Here is an 18,225-nt window from a genome sequence, read left to right as displayed (position 1 = left end):
ACCATAAAGAGACATTTCGGCCAAGACGTGAGGGGAATTAGGAAATTGGTCATGTGGCTATCTGGCAGAAGAACTTGTCAGGCAGAGGGAATGGCCCGATGGGGTGGAGAAATGTGAGAGGGGTAGATGCCAGAGCAGCAGGAGGAAATGAGGTCAGAGAGGGACAGGGTGAAGGATATGTCACGTAGGGCCTCGTAGATCGCTGTACTAAGTGGTGCTTCTCAGAGGGAACCGGAGATCCAATGTAGGAATGAAATGGTTTCTATTTTAAAATGATTGCTCTGGCTGTCATGTTAGAAAAGACTCTGCAGATAAGGGTGGAAACAGGGAGATAATAAGGAGACAATTGGATTGCCTAAGGAGGCAATTATTCCAGTAATTCAGGCAAGAGATGTTGGTAGCACAGACTGCCAGGGCTACATCTGGTGTATGTAAACTACAGTGGTACATCTGCTGAAGGGCTGAAAGAAGAATTAGTAATAGTCACATAAGAAACTAAATAAAGTTAAGAAAGGGGGGTGGGGGGGGGGTGGCTGAGACTGCATCGGGTGCCACAACACCTAACTTCTTCTGCCTAGTCTCACTTTCTCCTCCCTTCCATAGCTGTTGAAGCCTAATAAGCATCCTGGATTCTAAATTTCTTTTTTCTTTTTTTTAAAGTTTATTTATTTATTGTGAGAGAGACAAAGAGTGAGTGCAAGTGGGGGAGGGGCAGAGAGAGAAGGACTAAGGATCCTAAACCGTCTCTCTGCTGACAGCAGAGAGCCTCACGCAGAGCTGGAACCCAAAAACCTGAGCCAAAGTTAGATGCTTAAACCAACTGAGCCACCCAAGCGCCTCTCTTTTTTCTTTTTTAAGTTTATTTATTTACTTTGAGAGAGAGGGGAAAAGAGAGAATCCCAAGCAGGCTTTGTCCTGTAGGTTCAGAACAAGATGCAAGGCTCAATCTCACGATCCAGAGATCATGACCTGAGCGGAAATCGAGAGTCCAAAGTTTGACTGAGCCACCCAGGTGCCCCCTGAATTCTACATTTCTGTCCCAGAGTCTGCTTCCCAGAGAACCTAACTTAGAAACTTTTGACCCACAACACCATTTCTAGGAATTTATTCCACAGATTACTCACCCACAGGCAAAAATGATGTATATTCAGTTATTCATAGCAGATTATTTGAAAGAGCAAACATTGGAAACACTCTGAATGTCTGATTAAATAAATCAGGTGACTGATTAAATAAGGACATATCTATAAGTGGAATAACACACAGCTGTATAATAAACTGAGGAAGCCCTTTGTATAATGATATGAAAAGATTTTCAAAATGTATGAGTTTGCAAGTGTAAATTTGTATATGCATAAAGGATGCATAAAAACTAATGTCATTTGTTGCTCCTGAGTAGATTTGGGTGTCTCAGGGACAGAGGTGGAAGGAAGATTTTTCACAGTGTACTTTTTGAATTTTAAACCATGTGATTGGGTTATATGATTAGAAAAAACTTTCACTAGTTGAATTATTTGTCTTAAACTACATATGGGGGGCCTGGGTGGCTCAGGCGGTTAAACATCTGATTTCGGCTCAGATCATGATCTCGCGGTTTGTGAGTTCAAGCCCCGCATTGGGCTCTGTGCTGACAGCTCAGAGCCTGGAGCCTGATTCGGATTCTGTGTCTCCCTCTCTCTCTCTGTCCTCACCTTCTTGTGCTTTGTTTCTCTCTGTCTCTCAAAAATAAATAAACATTAAAAAATTGTTTTTAAACTACATATAAAAAACTATGCACAGCTTTGAGAAAATAAAAATTAAATTAAAAACTACCTATTACATAAGAAAAAAAGGAACAAATTGTACAGCATGATTTCCATTTTAGAAAAATTTGTCTACACCTACAGATACACACATTGATAGAAGCATGGAAAAGAGTCTAGAAGGAATCAAAGCTTAATAGCAGTTATTAATTCTCAATTGTTTGAATTTAAGGGAATGTATACCTTTGTATTTAAACAATAATTTTTAAAAATTATGAGACAAACTAAAACCTAAAAATAGGGAAAAACTCTGACTTGCCAATTATTGTAGAGAAATCTTTAGATGATGCTTACAGGAGGTTGAAAACTAATAATTTGAGGAACTGAAACACGTGTACTACCTTTGCTTTGTCTTGCTTGTTGAACCTTGATTCAACTGGATAATTGGCCGAATTAGTCCATTTCTTAAAACCTCTAGAATAAAATCTCAGTTGCAAATATAAAAAGTCCCTGCAACTGGGATTAGGAAATTGTTTGGCCTTTTAAACTCCATTACTTTTCCTCTTATCGGCTGTATGTAATCAACTAAAATTATAAAATATAACTGCCATGTGACTCTAATAATGATAGTGGAAATAAAAGAACTAAAAACAGTGAAAAGATTCATGATGAGTGTTCTAGTCCATTTTGGAATGAATCCTAAGAGAGAGAAATTGGAGAGCCCTTAACTTTTTTCTTTTAAAAACAATTTAAACATACAGAAAAATTGCAAGAATAGGACAGAGGACTCCTGAATACCATTTATTCAAATTCACCAACTTTTAACATTTTGCTACATTTACTTTATCATTCTCTTTCTAAATATTTTGCTTTATTTTTTTCCAAACCATTTGACAATAGATTGCATACATCATGCCCCTTTAGCTCTTCATACATTAGTATATATTTACTAAGAAAAAGGATACTTTTTTATATAATCATCATATAGTTACCAAATGTGGGAGCTACTGTAATCTATGGTCCGTATTCCAATAGATATTTCCTAGCATTTTCCCCCAACTGGTACAAGTTCCAGTTGAGGATCGTATATTAACTACTACAATCGTATATCGACTACTTCAGTAGTCAAGTCTTTATTCCTTTTTAATATGGAGCAGTTAGTTCTTCAGCACTTTTTTTCATCTTTCATGATGGTTATTTCATAAAATGTTCCCCAGTATGGGTTTGGTTGATGCTTCCCCATGATTAGATTCAAGTGATATGTCCTTCTCAGGGTATCGCATCAGGAAGCACATGATCACTGATGAAAGTGTTGCCTAGGTTCTCCACTGTATAGTTACTATTTTCCCCTTCCAGCATATATACAATATGTGGGAAGGTACTCTGAAAAGAGGAGAATATGCTCCTTTTCATCAAGCTTTCCCCCTGGATTTAGACTCCATTGGTGATGTTTCCCCAAACCGATCTCTTCTACAATAGTTGCAACTCCATCACTCTCTCTGTGTTTAATCATGGGCATTCTCTCTATTTAGGAACATCTTTCCCCTTTCCCCCATTTCTCTCTCTTACATTACTACAGACTCATGGATTTTATTTTATTCAGTGGGGCATAATTCATTACTGTTCTTATTTTGGTACTTGAGTTACACCAGATTTGGCCAATGAGAGGCCCTTTTAGCTGACTCTTGTGGACATGCCCCCATTTTATTTTCTGAGCATTCCCTATTTCGGGCATTAAGATGTCTCATGTCATCTTGTACCTTCCTTCCCTAGTCCTCAAATCAGCTGTTCCTCTAAGAATCCCTGGTTACTTTCCATGGGGACAGGTGTTTAGAAATCAAGATCTGGGCAGGGAACCTTTAAGGTTGAAGTTAGTTTTGATCATAAAATCAAGAGGAATATATATCGATTTTTACAAATCATCACATATATGGCTGATTTAGCTATGTCCTTTTTTCCTCTTTGTGGTAAGAAAAAAAAGAAACTTTAGCTTGTTTTTTGGATTTTTCTTATTTACTTGAATTTAATTAGCTCTGGCTACAATTATTAGCAAAGAACACTCCCTGCCACAGTAACTATGGATTCTAAATGTCTAAATAGCTATTCAAATATAGTGTATCATCAAGAGAAATTTGTGATGGAAGACTGGATAGGTTTTGAAATACGTACTATCACATAATCTGTAGAACCCTGAAGATAAGTGTAATGCAACATGGGACATTTCACTGAATTCATTTTAAAGACATTGAATCAACGCTCCATGAAATAACATTTTCTACAGTCAGATGCTTGTTGCAAAAGATGTTTTGCTTTTTATGGTGCTGTGATATGTTGGAAACTGCTGTGGTAACATCTCCTGTTATTATTTTTATTTGATAAAGGCAAATGAAGTATAAAATGTTTGAAATAAGTACATCAATGTCTATTTTAACTGAATGAAACTAAATATGTACTCTGTCTCTTGATAATACAGATCTTTCAACAGTGATATACTTTTCAAATATTGATGATGAAATAAATAAATCATATTTATGTGTGATAGTACTAGGGGCAAAGACCAAATCCATTTGTTTGTTGCATGTATTTCTCATTGCATGGGAATCACCTGGGTCACTTTCTAAAAATCCAAATTCCTACATTCCTGAGCACCACCCTGGTCCATTTAAACAGCATATCTCACGATCCGGGAATCTGTATTTATTAATTTTCCCCAGGTAATTCTGAGATATTTGATCATTAAACTGATTTATGAACTATTGAATGTGGCAAAAAATACATTTATACCAGGATGTAAGTCTCATTATATAAATAAGCTGCCCAAGGGCAGGAAATGTGCTTCTAAACTTTATAAGCTCGGCACCTATTATGAGACTTGCATACAGTAGGCATTTAACATATGCTTATGAAAATAATTCTGACCTCAAATTTTATTGGAGTCTTAATACCTAGTTTGTGTAAGGAATGTAAACGCACCTTAGGGATATTCTATATTCATGTGAGAAGAACTACTTTGCACAGCAACCTGAAAGACAGTCCTGGATTGGTGGATTGATTTCTTTTATTAAAAACTTTTTTTTTAATGTTTGTTTATTTTTGAGAGACTGAGAGAGACAGAGCATGAGCATGGAGGAGCAGAGAAAGAGGGGGACAAAGAATCCAAAGCAGGCTCCAGGCTCTGAGCTGTCAGCACAGAGCCCAACACAGGGCTTGAACTCACAAACCGTGAGATCATGACCTGAGCAGAAGTCGGATGCTTAACCAACTAAGCCACCAAGGCACCTCGGTGGACTGACTTCTAATGCAGAAGTAGCTATGCTCAGTTATAACCCTGAATTCTAACTTACTCTATGCTTCTGAAAAAAGATAAAGAATGCTCCCATTTATGACTGATGTAATGTGTAAATTTTCTCTGTCTGGTTCCTCTTTCCACTAACTGTTCTACTTGTTGACAAAATGACTAGACAAAAAATAAAATGGTAGCTAACATTTGTACGATATCAAACTGCAGTTCTCCAAGTGTAGTCCCAGGACTCCTGGGGTTCCTGAAACCCTTTCTGGTGATCCATAAGGTCAAGACTTTTTGCCAGTAATATAAGGCGTAATTTGCCTTTATCACTCTCATTCTTGGAGGATACAGTGGGGTTTTCCAGAGGCTACATCATATGTGTATCAAAAGAAATTAATGAAGAAAAGATACAAGAATTAGCTTCTTCTACAACTGGATGCTAAAAAAATGTACAGGAGGGGACCCTGAGTGGCTCAGTGGGTTGGGCGTCTGACGTCAGCTCAGGTCATGAGCCCCGCGTCGGTTCCGGTTCCGAGCTGACAGCTCCGACCCTGGAGCCCGCTTCAGGTTCTGTCTCCCTCTGTCTGCCCCTCCGCTGCTTGCACTCTGTCTCTCGCATTGTCTGAAAAATAAATAAACATTAAAAAAAAAAAAAAAGAAAGAAAAAAATGTACAGCAATTTACAGGCTCTTCTATTTTGTTGAAAATGTAGTTATTATTCATAAAAATGTTACTTATGTCAGCATATAATGGGTTTAATATTTAAAGAAAAATTTTTAAATGTTTATTTTTGAGAGAGAGGCAGAGGGTGAGCAGGGGAGGGGCAGAGAGAGAGGGAGACACAGAGTCTGAAGCAGGCTCCAGGCTCTGAGCTGTCAGCACAGAGCCCGATGAGGGGCTCAAACTCATGGACTGTGAGATTATGACCTGAGCCCGAGTCAGACACCCAACTGACTGAGCCACCCAGGTGCCCCAAGGTTTAGTGTTTTTTAATGACTAAAATTAAAATTTTTTGTTTTAATTTCTAATATGTTAAATATTGATAGGTATAATACACATAAACAAAAGTTGCTTGGAGTCCTCAAAAATTTTTAGGAGAGTAAAGGGATCCAAAAAGACCAAGAAGTCTGAGAAACAGTGATTTATGTTTTTACATGTTATTTAGTTTCATACAGACAAATATAAGAATTAAATTAAAATTAAAATTAAAATTAAAATTAAGATTAATGTAGGGGCCCCTGGGTGACTCGTAGTTTTAAGCGTCTGGCTTCAGCTCAGGTCATGCTCTCGCAGTTCATGGGTTCTGTGCTAACAGCTCAGAGCCTGGAACCTGCTTCAGATTCTGTGTCTCTGTCTCTCTGCCCCTCCCCCGCTCACACTCTGTGTCTCTCTCAAAAATGAATAAACATTAAAAAAAATTAAATCTAATCTAAAATTAGATTAAATTACACCAACTTAAAAATAGATTTTCAAAAAACATTTGTTTTTGAGAGAGAGAGAGAGAGAGAGAGCAGGGGAGGGGTAGTGAGAGAGGGGGACAGAGTATCTGAAGCTGGCGCTTTTGCTGACAGCAGAGAGCCCAATGTGGGGCTCAAACTCCCGAACGGTGAGCCACCCAGGGGCCCCTCCATGGTTGTAGCCTTTTCCACAGCTCTGCTAAGGAAATTATTGAAGAGGAAAGTTTTTATTTTGAAAGTCCTCTGGTATCATAATCAAAATATTTTTATTCTATTTCCCTAGCAGTAGTGATGATCCTTTTCCATCCCCACTTCTGACAGCAACATCTTTGATGAAAAACAAGTTATTAGTGGCTTAGGGCTAAACTCTCCAACAGTGTTACTTTGCAAAGAAAACAGCCGAAAAACCCAGAGTAGAAGTAGTGGTGAGGTTTCTAAATTCAAAGAAGCTTCAAGGTCAGGAAATAGGGAAATTTTACTAGAAGCCTAAACCTAAATACAGTTCAAAAGGAACAATTCCCAAGTCACTGTGGTCCAGTTTTCTTTTCACTGACTCTTTTTTCTTAGTCAACACGTAAACGGACTCTTTTTAACTGAATTATGTGTGTACACTCCTTGTGTGTGTGCTGGGGAGGGACGGAACAGAAGGGGACCAGAGGAAAAGCCTGAGAATTTCTGGGAGCCCTTTCACTTTCCCGCCTCAATACTGAGGGGGGCGGGGCCCGAGGCCGGACCGGGGCGGGTTGCTTCCCTGGCCCCGCCTCAACCCTAGTTCTCCGTGCCCCTCCCACATGCGTTTCGCCATTATCCCAACAGGCCCAGCGGCTAGGAGGGTCACGTGAGGGTGGGCGGTGGAGGAGGAGGTTTTCCTCCGCTGGTTTTTCGTCTCTATGGTTGTCAGAGGTGGGCGGCTTTGATCCAAAGGCATTGGCAGCTCCACTGTGGACAGGTGAGTCCTGGACCCTTAAAGGTGTGAGGGACAGCCATTTAGGGAAGGCGAAAGGGAAGGCAGGGCGAAACAGCTTTAAAGGATCTGGCCGCCCGTGTGTTGGCTTTGGGATCCGGCGACTTCTCGGGTCTGGCGGCATAGCTGTCTTCCCTGACGCGCTCAGTTCAGGGGCTTGAGAGGAGTCCTTAGTCGTGTCTGCTTGCCGTCCTCCGCTTTCCTTCATCTCACCTCGTCCCTTTTCGCTGTCCCGGGAGAGCTCCCAGTGCAGAGTTCCCAACGGCGAGGTTCACTTGGGCGCCGATGTCCCTCTCTTTTCGGGCAACCTGGAGATACACAGGTAGACCTGACTAGTTTCGCTGGGATTTGTTGATGTGGATGGACGTGGGTGATGGAGTTTACACTTAGATGCCTTATGGGTAGAAATATTAATTATTGAATCGGCAAAAGAAGTAGAAAGTCAGTGGGGACCCGAAGGAGCAAAACATAGTGCAGCCTTCTTGGACTGTTCAGTTTTTATCTTTTACGGTGCTTTCCGTTTTCATTCTCGCTTAAGTTTCCTTTTTACCATCCCGTCCTGGCCCACCGTACGATGTTTTGAGAATGAGCCGAGTGTTACTGACTCTGTGTGAATGTTGAGAGAAGAGTTTAAAACGGACTGTTCTTTAAGTTGCTGTCTCTGCTATCTTATGGTTACTTTTCCTTCCCTTTCAGATGCCTAAAAAGTGTTGTTAAGTATTTGTAAATGTAATGTAAGAAGAATTACTATTTTATGGCCAAGGGACTAGAATAAACTATTCCCCTTGTGGTACCTGGAAAGACTCACTTTCTTTGTTATTTTATAAATGTTTTTATCTCCAAATTTTGGGGTGGTTTGGCTATACCTTTGTTTATGTTAAAGTACCCCTTAGGTCCCGTGTGCAAGTAATCTAGCAGTAGAAGAAAGGAGTATGCTGACAAAGTGAACCAATATTGGGTTGATAGATGTAGAATTAAAGTTTAAAGTTAAACCATATGACTAATAAAACGTCAGCATCTTGAGACACAGATATCACCCTGGATGACCAACACGCTGTCTTTCTGGTGTTGGACAAGGTAATGAGTTTGTTGAACATCATCTTGTCTTGAAAACTTTTTATGGGGCGCCTGGGTGGCGCAGTCGGTTAAGCGTCCGACTTCAGCCAGGTCACGATCTTGCGGTCTGTGAGTTCGAGCCCCGCGTCGGGCTCTGGGCTGATGGCTCAGAGCCTGGAGCCTGTTTCCGATTCTGTGTCTCCCTCTCTCTCTGCCCTTCCCCCGTTCATGCTCTGTCTCTCTCTGTCCCAAAAATAAATAAACGTTGAAAAAAAAAAAACTTTTTAGAACTTTTCACTTGTTTGTGAGAAGATGGTGTTGGCCTCCAGCTACTCTTTATAGTCACCCTTGATAGGTGATTATCTCTTCCACTTAAGATCATCATTCTGGCCATCTAATTATGTCTGGCCATCTAATTATGTCATTGACCCTCTAAGTGTCCTTACTGAAAATTGTGAAACACAGAGTAATACTAACAAAAAGTGAAGATTCAGGAGTTGGTTCTGTGCTTGGGGAGAAAGGGAAAGAGTGATAGAAGCTAATAAAAGCAAGAGAACAAAAGCACATATCGCTACCTTCCTTTATAATTTATAGACCATATTCAGTAGACTTTTTATATTCCCACGGATGCATCTTGAGACTGACTTTCCTATATTTAAGAATGAACAATGGTATGTAACTTTTCCCATGATGCATTATTACATGAAGTAATTATAACTGAAAGATTTAACTGACCCTTCAGGTCTTATATTATTTAGAATTATAGGACTAAAGTAATTGATAAGGTTTTTAAACCTAATTTGGACACTTTTAATCTTTAGTTTTACTTTTTGAGCAATTTTTGTAGTGGTGGCATCACGTGCTGAATGTTACCCAGTATTTTCCATATAGAGTTGTTTACTATATTCGTCTTTTTGCTTTAAAGTTTATTTATTTATTTTGAGAGAGAGAGAGAGAGAGAGAGAGAGAGAGAGAAGTGGGGAAGAGGCAGAGAGAGGGAGAGACAGAATCCCAAGCAGGCTCCACACTGTCAGCACAGGGCCAGACACGGGGGCTGAACCACGAGATCATGACCTGAGCCAAAATCAAGAGTGTGGTGCTCAGGGTGCCTGGGTGGCTCAGTAGGTTAAGCATCTGATTTCGGCTCAGGTCATGATCTCCCAGTTTATGGGTTCAAGCCCCAGAGCCTGCTTCGAATTCTGTGTCTCCCTCTCTCTCTGCCCCTCCCCCGCTCGTTCTCTCTCTCTCTCTCTCTCTCTCTCTCTCTCTCTCTCAAAAATGAATAAACATTAAAAAAAAAAAGAGTGGGATGCTCAACTGACTCAGGCACCCTTATATATTCCTTTCAAAAAGGGAATCAATTTTTTAAAAAAGTTTTACTTGCACTTTTTATTTTTTCCCCACTCAAAACAAAAATAGCTTGGGTGTTTGCCAACTAAAAAAGTTGATTCTTTTAAAATAGATTTTCTATACACTTTGTAAATTATGAGAAAATTGTTAATGCTTTTAAGACATTAAATGTTGTTACGTGAGCATATTTGAGAAGAAAACACAGGGCAGGATTTTTAAATGTTTTATATTTCCTGTTATAAAAGTATATGTGCCTATTTTGGAAAAAATGGAAATATGATGAAAATATAACATTGAAAGTCGGAATCCTAATTTATGTTTTCCCCTGCCACCCTGTAACCACTAGTTAGTTCCCTTTGCATATTTGTGAATCGGTGTGCAAAAGTAGAGTCTCAAGTAAAACTCCCTGGGAGAGATGGTACTAATAGCTCCAGGCTTAAATCCTACAACCTTAGAAACTCCAAAAGAGAGAGAACTTCCCTGTGTCTGTGATTCCAGCAAACTACTATATGAGAATTTCATTAACCTGACTTGGGTCATTGCCCATCCTGGCAGTAGTCTCTATGGTCAGAGTGATAGAATGCTTTGTGTGGTCAAGATTGGATCTTGTTCTCACCATGGAGTGGGGTAGGGGGATACTGTTTTAAACTACATGAATTAGGAACAGGCAACGTCAGGGTGCCTGCCTGGCTCAGAGGTAGAGTATCCCCCCTCTTGATCTTGGGGTTGGGAGTTCAAGCCTCACATTGGGTGTAGAGTTTACCTAAAAAAAAAATAGGCAACAGTTTTTCTTTAGGGAAATTGAGGTGTCATTTTTCTGGAGAGGGGAGAACGATTCCTGGACAGGCAAAAACAACAGATGTTCACTGAAATAATTTTATATGTATTTGGTTTTTTTTTTTTTTTTAATTTTTTTTTTTCAACGTTTATTTATTTTTTTGGGGACAGAGAGAGACAGAGCATGAACAGGGGAGGGGCAGAGAGAGAGGGAGACACAGAATCGGAAACAGGCTCCAGGCTCTGAGCCATCAGCCCAGAGCCCGACGCGGGGCTCGAACTCACGGACCGTGAGATCGTGACCTGGCTGAAGTCAGACGCTTAACCGACTACGCCACCCAGGCGCCCCTGTTTTTTTTTTTTAATTAAGAGAACTTGCTTTCCTTTACCCAATATAAATTAATTGTATTTTGCAGTTTGAGTGTTAGTATTTTTTTTTTAATGTCTATTATTTTATTCATTTATAGAACTTGAAATTTAAACTCCTTGACTAGCATATATGTGTGCTGTTGTTATATGTTTAGCCCTGTACTCTGGAGTATTCAGCTTTTCTAACTTTAGGTATATTGTGTGTTTGTCAGTTTGTTAAAATCATTTATTGGTAATTTTTTTTTTTTTTACTGTAGGTGAACTTAACAAATTGTAGTTTTATAAATAGTAAATAAAGTTTTGAATATTTAAATGTATTTAGTCAGTATGGTTAAATGCTTGATTCTTTTAATTATTACACGTTTAGAAATCTGTTAGTGTAGAGGGGCGCCTGGGTGGCTCAGTCGGTTGAGTGTCCGACTTCGGCTCAGGTCATGATCACGCGGTTTGTGAGTTCAAGCCCCGCATCAGGATCTGTGCTGACAGCTCAGAGCCTGGAGCCTGCTTCAGATTCTGTATCTCCTGCTCTCTGCCCCTCCCCCGCTCATGCTGTGTCTCTCTCTCTCAAAAATAAATAAACTTTAAAAAAATATATTTAAAAAATGTGTTAGTGTAGTAACCATTTCATTTTGAGCATTGTATGAGAAAGAAATTATAATTGTCACAAAATGCTGTCACTGGGCATTAACTTTAAGACTATAGTTAACATTAATGTCTGGTTTTGTATCTTTATGGATTATTCTAATGGTTCATTATATTTTAAGAGAAAATATAATTGACGTTACATATTGTTTACTCCACTGTCTTGATTTTGTTTAAAGGAAATGTTAGCAGTTCAATTCAATGGACATTTGAGCTTTAATTGCAAACGTTGGTGTCACGGGCTTTAGTTTAGACAGATTCATATTATAAAATCCAACTCCATCACTTCTTGATGTTGAGCAAGTTACTTAATCTCTTTGAACTTGAGTTTATTCCATTTTCAAAATAGAAATAATAACACTTGTCTCAAGGGGGGGTCTTATGAGGAGTAATTTAGTGTATGCCAAGGGTCTGGGATGTAGTAGGTACTTATTAAATGTAATTGTTAATAATAATGAGAACAAGAAATAACGTCTAAAAAGATTTTACTACCCCAATTTCAAAATGTTTAGCTCCAGAGGGTTTAAATGTATATATAGGTGTTACAGAATTAATTGTTTTGTGTCAGTTTGTCTTGATTTTAGCAGGTTTTTAAATTCTGTGATACATAGATAGCAATAAACTAAAAGACTGTTTAAACTACATAATTATTAGAGGACTGCCCAAGTATTTGAAGATGGCCTAGTCCAAGTATGAAAACCGTTAGGATAGGGGAATGTATTGAGAGAATTTTACACAGACTCTGAGCTCAGCAAAGTTTAATATTAAGTAGGTCTTACATTCCTTGGCTATACAAGGCGACCTAGGTGTTGAACACCTTGGATGTTGACATAAGAATTTATGGTGACTTTTGGTAATAGGCAGAAATAATAAAAATGGATTAGCTTTTATTTTTATTTATTTATTTAATGTTTTATTTATATTTGAGAGAGACAGAGCGCTAGTGAGGAAGGGGCAGAGAGAGATAGAATCTGAAGCAGGCTCCAGGCTCTGAGCTGTCAGCCCAGAGCCCAACACGGGGCTCAAACTCAAGAACCATGAAATTATGACCTGAGCTGAAGTTGGACACTTAACCGACTGAGCCACCCAAGAGCCCTGGATTAGTTTTTATTTTTAAGGATGAGTTCAGGGTGATGGTTACATGAAGTAATGCTTTGAGAACATGTTATATTGGACACCTGCAGGTGGAAGAGATAATAGTTTAGAATGTTACTTGAAAAACAAAAAAAGGCAGCTGTAGGATTGAACAACTGTGAAAAGTGACTGGCTTTAAATATAATTTTTATCTGGTATGGGAAATTAAATATTGCCACTTTGAGAGGAGAGGTGTTTTAGCCCTATTTATGAGCAAATAAATAGCTAGAAATGGATTAATCTTTTTTTCCCCCGAACTGATAGAGTAATCAGTTTTAACATTTCCTAGGCTAACTAACAATAAGTTCAAGGTGGTTTTTACTAACCATGAGAAAATTGAAAACTTAATGTAATCTTGGAGAAATATATTCATATAATTCATGTCAGGTATACAAATAATGTTTACATTTCTCTTCAAAGTGATTTCGTATTGGTCATTTAAATCTTAAAGTCCCTATCTTAATACCTTGCTTGTTCAGAGTTGGTGGTTACTTCGTGTCTATTTTTTTTTCTTGAGAGGGTGCACATGTGCTCAAGCCAGCGCATGAGCAGGGGAGGGATGGAGAGAGACAGGGAGAGAGAGAATCTCAAGCAGGCTCAGCACTGTCAGCACAAGAGCCTGACACGGGGCTTGAACTCGTGAACCATGAGATCATGACCTGAGCTGAAATAGAGTCAGACTTTTAGTGGACTGAGCCACCCGGGCATCCCTAGGCTGAGCGATTCTTGATGCCAGAAACAAGTCTTGCTCATCATAATATCCTGAATATGCAGCAGAGTACTTGTAGTCTATACAAGTTCAGAACATGTTTGGTGAAGAGTAAGATATTTCATCTGCCTAAAAATCAGAATAGAAATAAGATATAATTCAATAGATTAAGTCTGCACACTGTAACCTATATCAGTCTGATGCATTAAGAAAACTAACTTGGAGGGGCGCCTGGGTGGCACAGTCGGTTAAGTGTCCGACTTAAGCCAGGTCACGATCGCGCGGTCCGTGAGTTCGAGCCCCGCGTCAGGCTCTGGGCTGATGGCTTGGAGCCTGGAGCCTGTTTCCGATTCTGTCTCCCTCTCTCTCTGCCCCTCCCCCGTTCATGCTCTGTCTCTCTCTGTCCCCCAAAAAATAAATAAACGTTGAAAAAAAATTTTTTTAAAAAAAAAAGAAAACTAACTTGGAGACCTCTAGAAAATTCCATCCACACTTTTTACCACACATCAATAAACATGTTTTATCTGTAATATATACCAAGGCAGTGGAGAGAGAGAGAGAGGAAAAACATTTCCATTCGTTAAGGAGCTCATAGTCTAGTGGTAGAGACAGCCAGATGAATTGATAATTACAACTTAGATTTATGCTAATTAAGATTCAAATTAAAAATTCAGTTTATCGCTTCAGTAGACACATTTCAGGTGCTCAGTAGCCGCATGTGGCTTGTGCTTACTGTATTGAATAGTAGATGTAGAATATTTCTATCATCGCACCACATTCTGTTTGACAGAGCTGTTGTAGAACATTATACACTTGAACCTACATTCCCTAATTTCAGCTGATAGTTAATTTTCATTTCAATCATATTCCTTCCTTGTTCAAATAAAACTTGCTTTTAGATTTGAAAGTTGTATTTTTTAAAATTATCAAGTGAATTTTATAATACATTTCAAATAAAGTGATATTGTTCATTTTCTCATGTCTTTGATATGTGATAGCATTTAAATTAAGTAGTTTCAGAATTTGATTAAAAAAATTTTTTTAAAGTTTATTCATTTTTGAGAGAGAGAGAGAGAGAGAGAGAGAGAACACAAGTGGGGGTAGTACAGAGACAGAGAGGGAGACACAGAATCCGAAGCAGGCTCCAGGCTCCGAGCTGTCAACACAGAGCCTGACAGGGCTGGAACTCACGAACCATGAGATCATGACCTGAACCGAAGTCAGACGTTTAACTGACTCAGCCCCCCGGGTGCCCCTCAGAATTTGATTTTTAACTTCAGCATTGGTATCATCTGACTTTCTATCCTAATAATTTCTGAGATGGCAGTGTAGCATAATGGTTAAGAGCAATGGCTTTGAGATCAGAGAAATCTTCCTCTGCCATCTGTTGGCTGTGACTTTAAGCAAAGTTTCTAAAAGCATTGAGCTGTGGTGTCCTCAGTAAAATAGGAGTAATAATACTTATTGCAAGGGTTATAGAAAATTAAATAAGGTAACAGATATTAGGCTTTTAGCATAGTACCCCTCACAGAGTATTGTTCATTAAATGCTGGCATTGAAGAGAATTTTGAACAACGAGTTGTTTAAAAGTTATTTAAAAGAAAACATTTTTTTGAGAAAGTTGGAGACATTGGAATAGAGGCTGGGCATTAGAACATACCAAGGAATTAATGTGAAATTTGTTAAGTGTAAGTGTGACATGATTATGTGGAAGGAAAGTCTATATTTTTGGAGACATATCAAAATATATAGCAGTGAAATGATAGACTGTCTTGAGAGTTGCATAAAAATGATTCACAAAGACATACGAATAAAAGGGATGGAAAAATTGGTCTTAATATCCATTTCTGGTGAAGAAGGCTTAATAAGTACCATATTTACCTTCCTGCCTGAAATAGCTAAAAAGGCAGACCAAATATACAAAGCAGTGGTTTCCTAGATTTTGGACATGGTGCAGCAAAGGAAGGTGGTCCTTGAGAGATGGGAAACAGATGGGGTGAGCTCTGTGACTGCTCTGGTGTGCTGCCTGGAGTTTCCCCCCTGTAGAGCAGGGAGGGGGAATCCCAACCAGAGCACAGGGGTCTCCTTGAATTGACACAGCCTGGGGAGGCCAAGGCGGCTGGAGTTTGCACGACAGAGTACTAGAGATGAGAAAGCTGAAAGGAGAGAAAACTTTGGACATCTGCAGAGGCTCCCCCTCAAGTATTGAGTGGAGAACTGATCAGTGCACACATGTGAGGAAACTACTGAAGCTAGGAAAAGAACCACCTGGAAAGAATAGAGAACAGTACTCGAAAGAGTTTTTGCAAAGGCAGAAATAGTGGTTTTTTTTCCTGTCAGCCAGAGTGGGAAATGTCTTACTAGGTCATATAGAGTACTCAGAAGGGCTTTGTTTTAGTAGTGGGATAAAATTAGGTGCTCCAGCCCAACCTAAAAAGCTTTAAAAAAAAAAAAAAAAAAAGCAAGACCTGAAAAGGTCAAACTGTTTCTAAGAGACTTAATTATAAGCTCAAGAACAGTTATAGGAATTCAAAAATATCTAGCACCCAACAAGGTAAAATTCACAGTGTCTAGCATCCAATCAGAAATTGCTAGGCATGGGGTGCCTGGGTGACTCAGTCTGTTAAACACCAGACTCTTGATCTCAGCTCAGGTCTTGACCTCGGGGTTGTGAGTACAAGCCCTACATTGGGTTCCACACTGGGTGTGGAGCCTACTTAAAAAAAAAAAAAATTACTAGACATGTAAAGGAGCAGGAAAATATGACCTATGATGACAAGAAAAAAAATAGTCAAAAGCAAAACTGGTGACAGGTGATAGAATTAGTAGAGAGGAGTATTAAAACAGTTTTTATAATTGTATTTCATATGCTTAAGAAACTAAAAGAAAGATTGATTATGTTAAATAGAAGCATGGAAGATAGGGAAAAGACCCAAATGGAACTTCCAGGGATAGAAACTATAATGTCTGAGATGAAAACTACACTTGTTGGCATTAATGACAGATTAGACATTGGAGAAGGAAATTTATACTGAAGCGCATGAAGTATACAAAATAATCTATGAAGAGCTCTTGCTATAAGTACTTAATTTGTTTTGTTTTTTTAAATTTTTTTTTCAACGTTTTTATTTATTTTTTTGGGACAGAGAGAGACAGAGCATGAACGGGGGAGGGGCAGAGAGAGAGGGAGACACAGAATGGGAAACAGGCTCCAGGCTCTGAGCCATCAGCCCAGAGCCTGACGTGGGGCTCGAACTCACGGACCGTGAGATCGTGACCTGGCTGAAGTCGGACGCTTAACCGACTGCGCCACCCAGGCGCCCCTATAAGTACTTAATTTGACTCTGGTCAAGTTTTTACATGTAACTTGAATTTATGGGAGATAAAGGGACTAGAGAAACATTGAAACCATGCTATAAGGAAGCAACTAGATAAATCCAGAATTTGAGAAATGCTGCAATTTACTTGCCCTGTTCTCTTTGAAAATTAAGGTTGTGTTGTGATTACACAACATGGTGGATATACTTAATGTAACTGAATTGTATACTAAAAAGTAGAGAAAATGGTAAGTTTTATGTATATTTTACCATATTTTTTAAAAAGTACCATTTTAATCATTTTAGGTGTGCTGTTGGGAGGCATTAAGTATATCTCTGTTGTTCTGCATGCATCCCCACCATTCATTTCCAAAACATTTTCTTCTTCTCAAATGTACCCATAAAATGGTAACTCTCCTTTTATTTCTCTTGCCAGTCTCTGGCATCACCAATCTACTTTCCGGTTCAATGAATTTCACTACTGTAGGAACTTGTAAGTGCAATCTTATAATATTTGTCTTTTTGTGACTGGCGTATTTCACTTATATAATGTCTTTAATGTTCATCCATGTCGTAGGATGCATCAGAATTTCCTTCCTTTTTTAAAAAATTGTTTTTATTGTGGTAGAATACACATAAAATTGACCATCTCAACCATTTTTAAGTGTACAGTTCAGTGGTATTAATCTAAGTACATTCAGATTCCTGTGAAACCACCACCAACATCCATCTCCAGAACTTGCAAACGTATATTAAATACATCTATTTTTTTTAACATTTATTTATTTTTGAGGGACAAAGAAAGACAGAGCATGAGCAGGGGAGGGGGAGAGAGAGAAGGGGAGACACAGAGTCTGAAGCATCCTCCAGGCTCTGAGCTGTGTGTTAGCACAGAGCCTGACTCAGGGCTCCAACTCACGAACTGCAAGACCATGACCTGAGCTGAAGTCAGACGCTCAACTGACTGAGCCACCGAGGTGCCCTAATACATCTATTAAATAATAACTCTATATTACCACCCCCCACCCCCAGCCCCATGTAACCATGATTCGACTTTCTGCCTCCAAGATTTTGACTACTCTAGGTACCTCATGTAAGTGGAATCATACAGTGTTTGTTGAGACTGATTTATTTCACTTAGTGTAATATTGAATAACATTCATCCATGTTGTATTGTGTGTCAGAATTTCCTGCCTTTTTATGGCTGAATAATATTCCATTGTATGTATAAACCATATTTTGTTTATCTGTTCATCTGTTGATGGACACTTGGGTTGCTTCCACTTTTTGGCTATTGTGAAGAATGCTGCTATGAGTATGGGTCTACAAATATGTCTCTGCTTTCAGTTCCTTTAGACATATTCCCCAAAGTGGCATTGTTGGATCATATGATCATTCTCTGTTTAATTTTTTGAGGAACTG

General features: G+C 39.0%; 1 protein-coding gene across 9 annotated transcripts in view; it reads left to right on the top strand.

The window, feature by feature from the left end:
- Positions 1–7,308: 7,308 nt before the first annotated feature.
- The window catches only part of MICU1 (mitochondrial calcium uptake 1), a 254,403-nt gene continuing 243,486 nt past the window's right edge, over positions 7,309–18,225 (top strand). For 7 of the 9 annotated variants that reach the window (XM_043596599.1, XM_043596597.1, XM_043596596.1 and 4 more), the window contains exon 1: positions 7,309–7,434. The gene's annotated coding sequence lies outside the window, so the exon portion shown is untranslated. The remainder of the gene's footprint in view (positions 7,435–18,225) is intronic. The other 2 variants (XM_043596591.1, XM_043596598.1) reach the window with 2 other exon arrangements.

The sequence above is a fragment of the Prionailurus bengalensis genome, chromosome D2, assembly GCF_016509475.1.
Source record: "Prionailurus bengalensis isolate Pbe53 chromosome D2, Fcat_Pben_1.1_paternal_pri, whole genome shotgun sequence".
NCBI classification, from domain to species: domain Eukaryota; kingdom Metazoa; phylum Chordata; class Mammalia; order Carnivora; family Felidae; genus Prionailurus; species Prionailurus bengalensis.
This window is presented reverse-complemented; position numbering and strand designations above follow the sequence as displayed.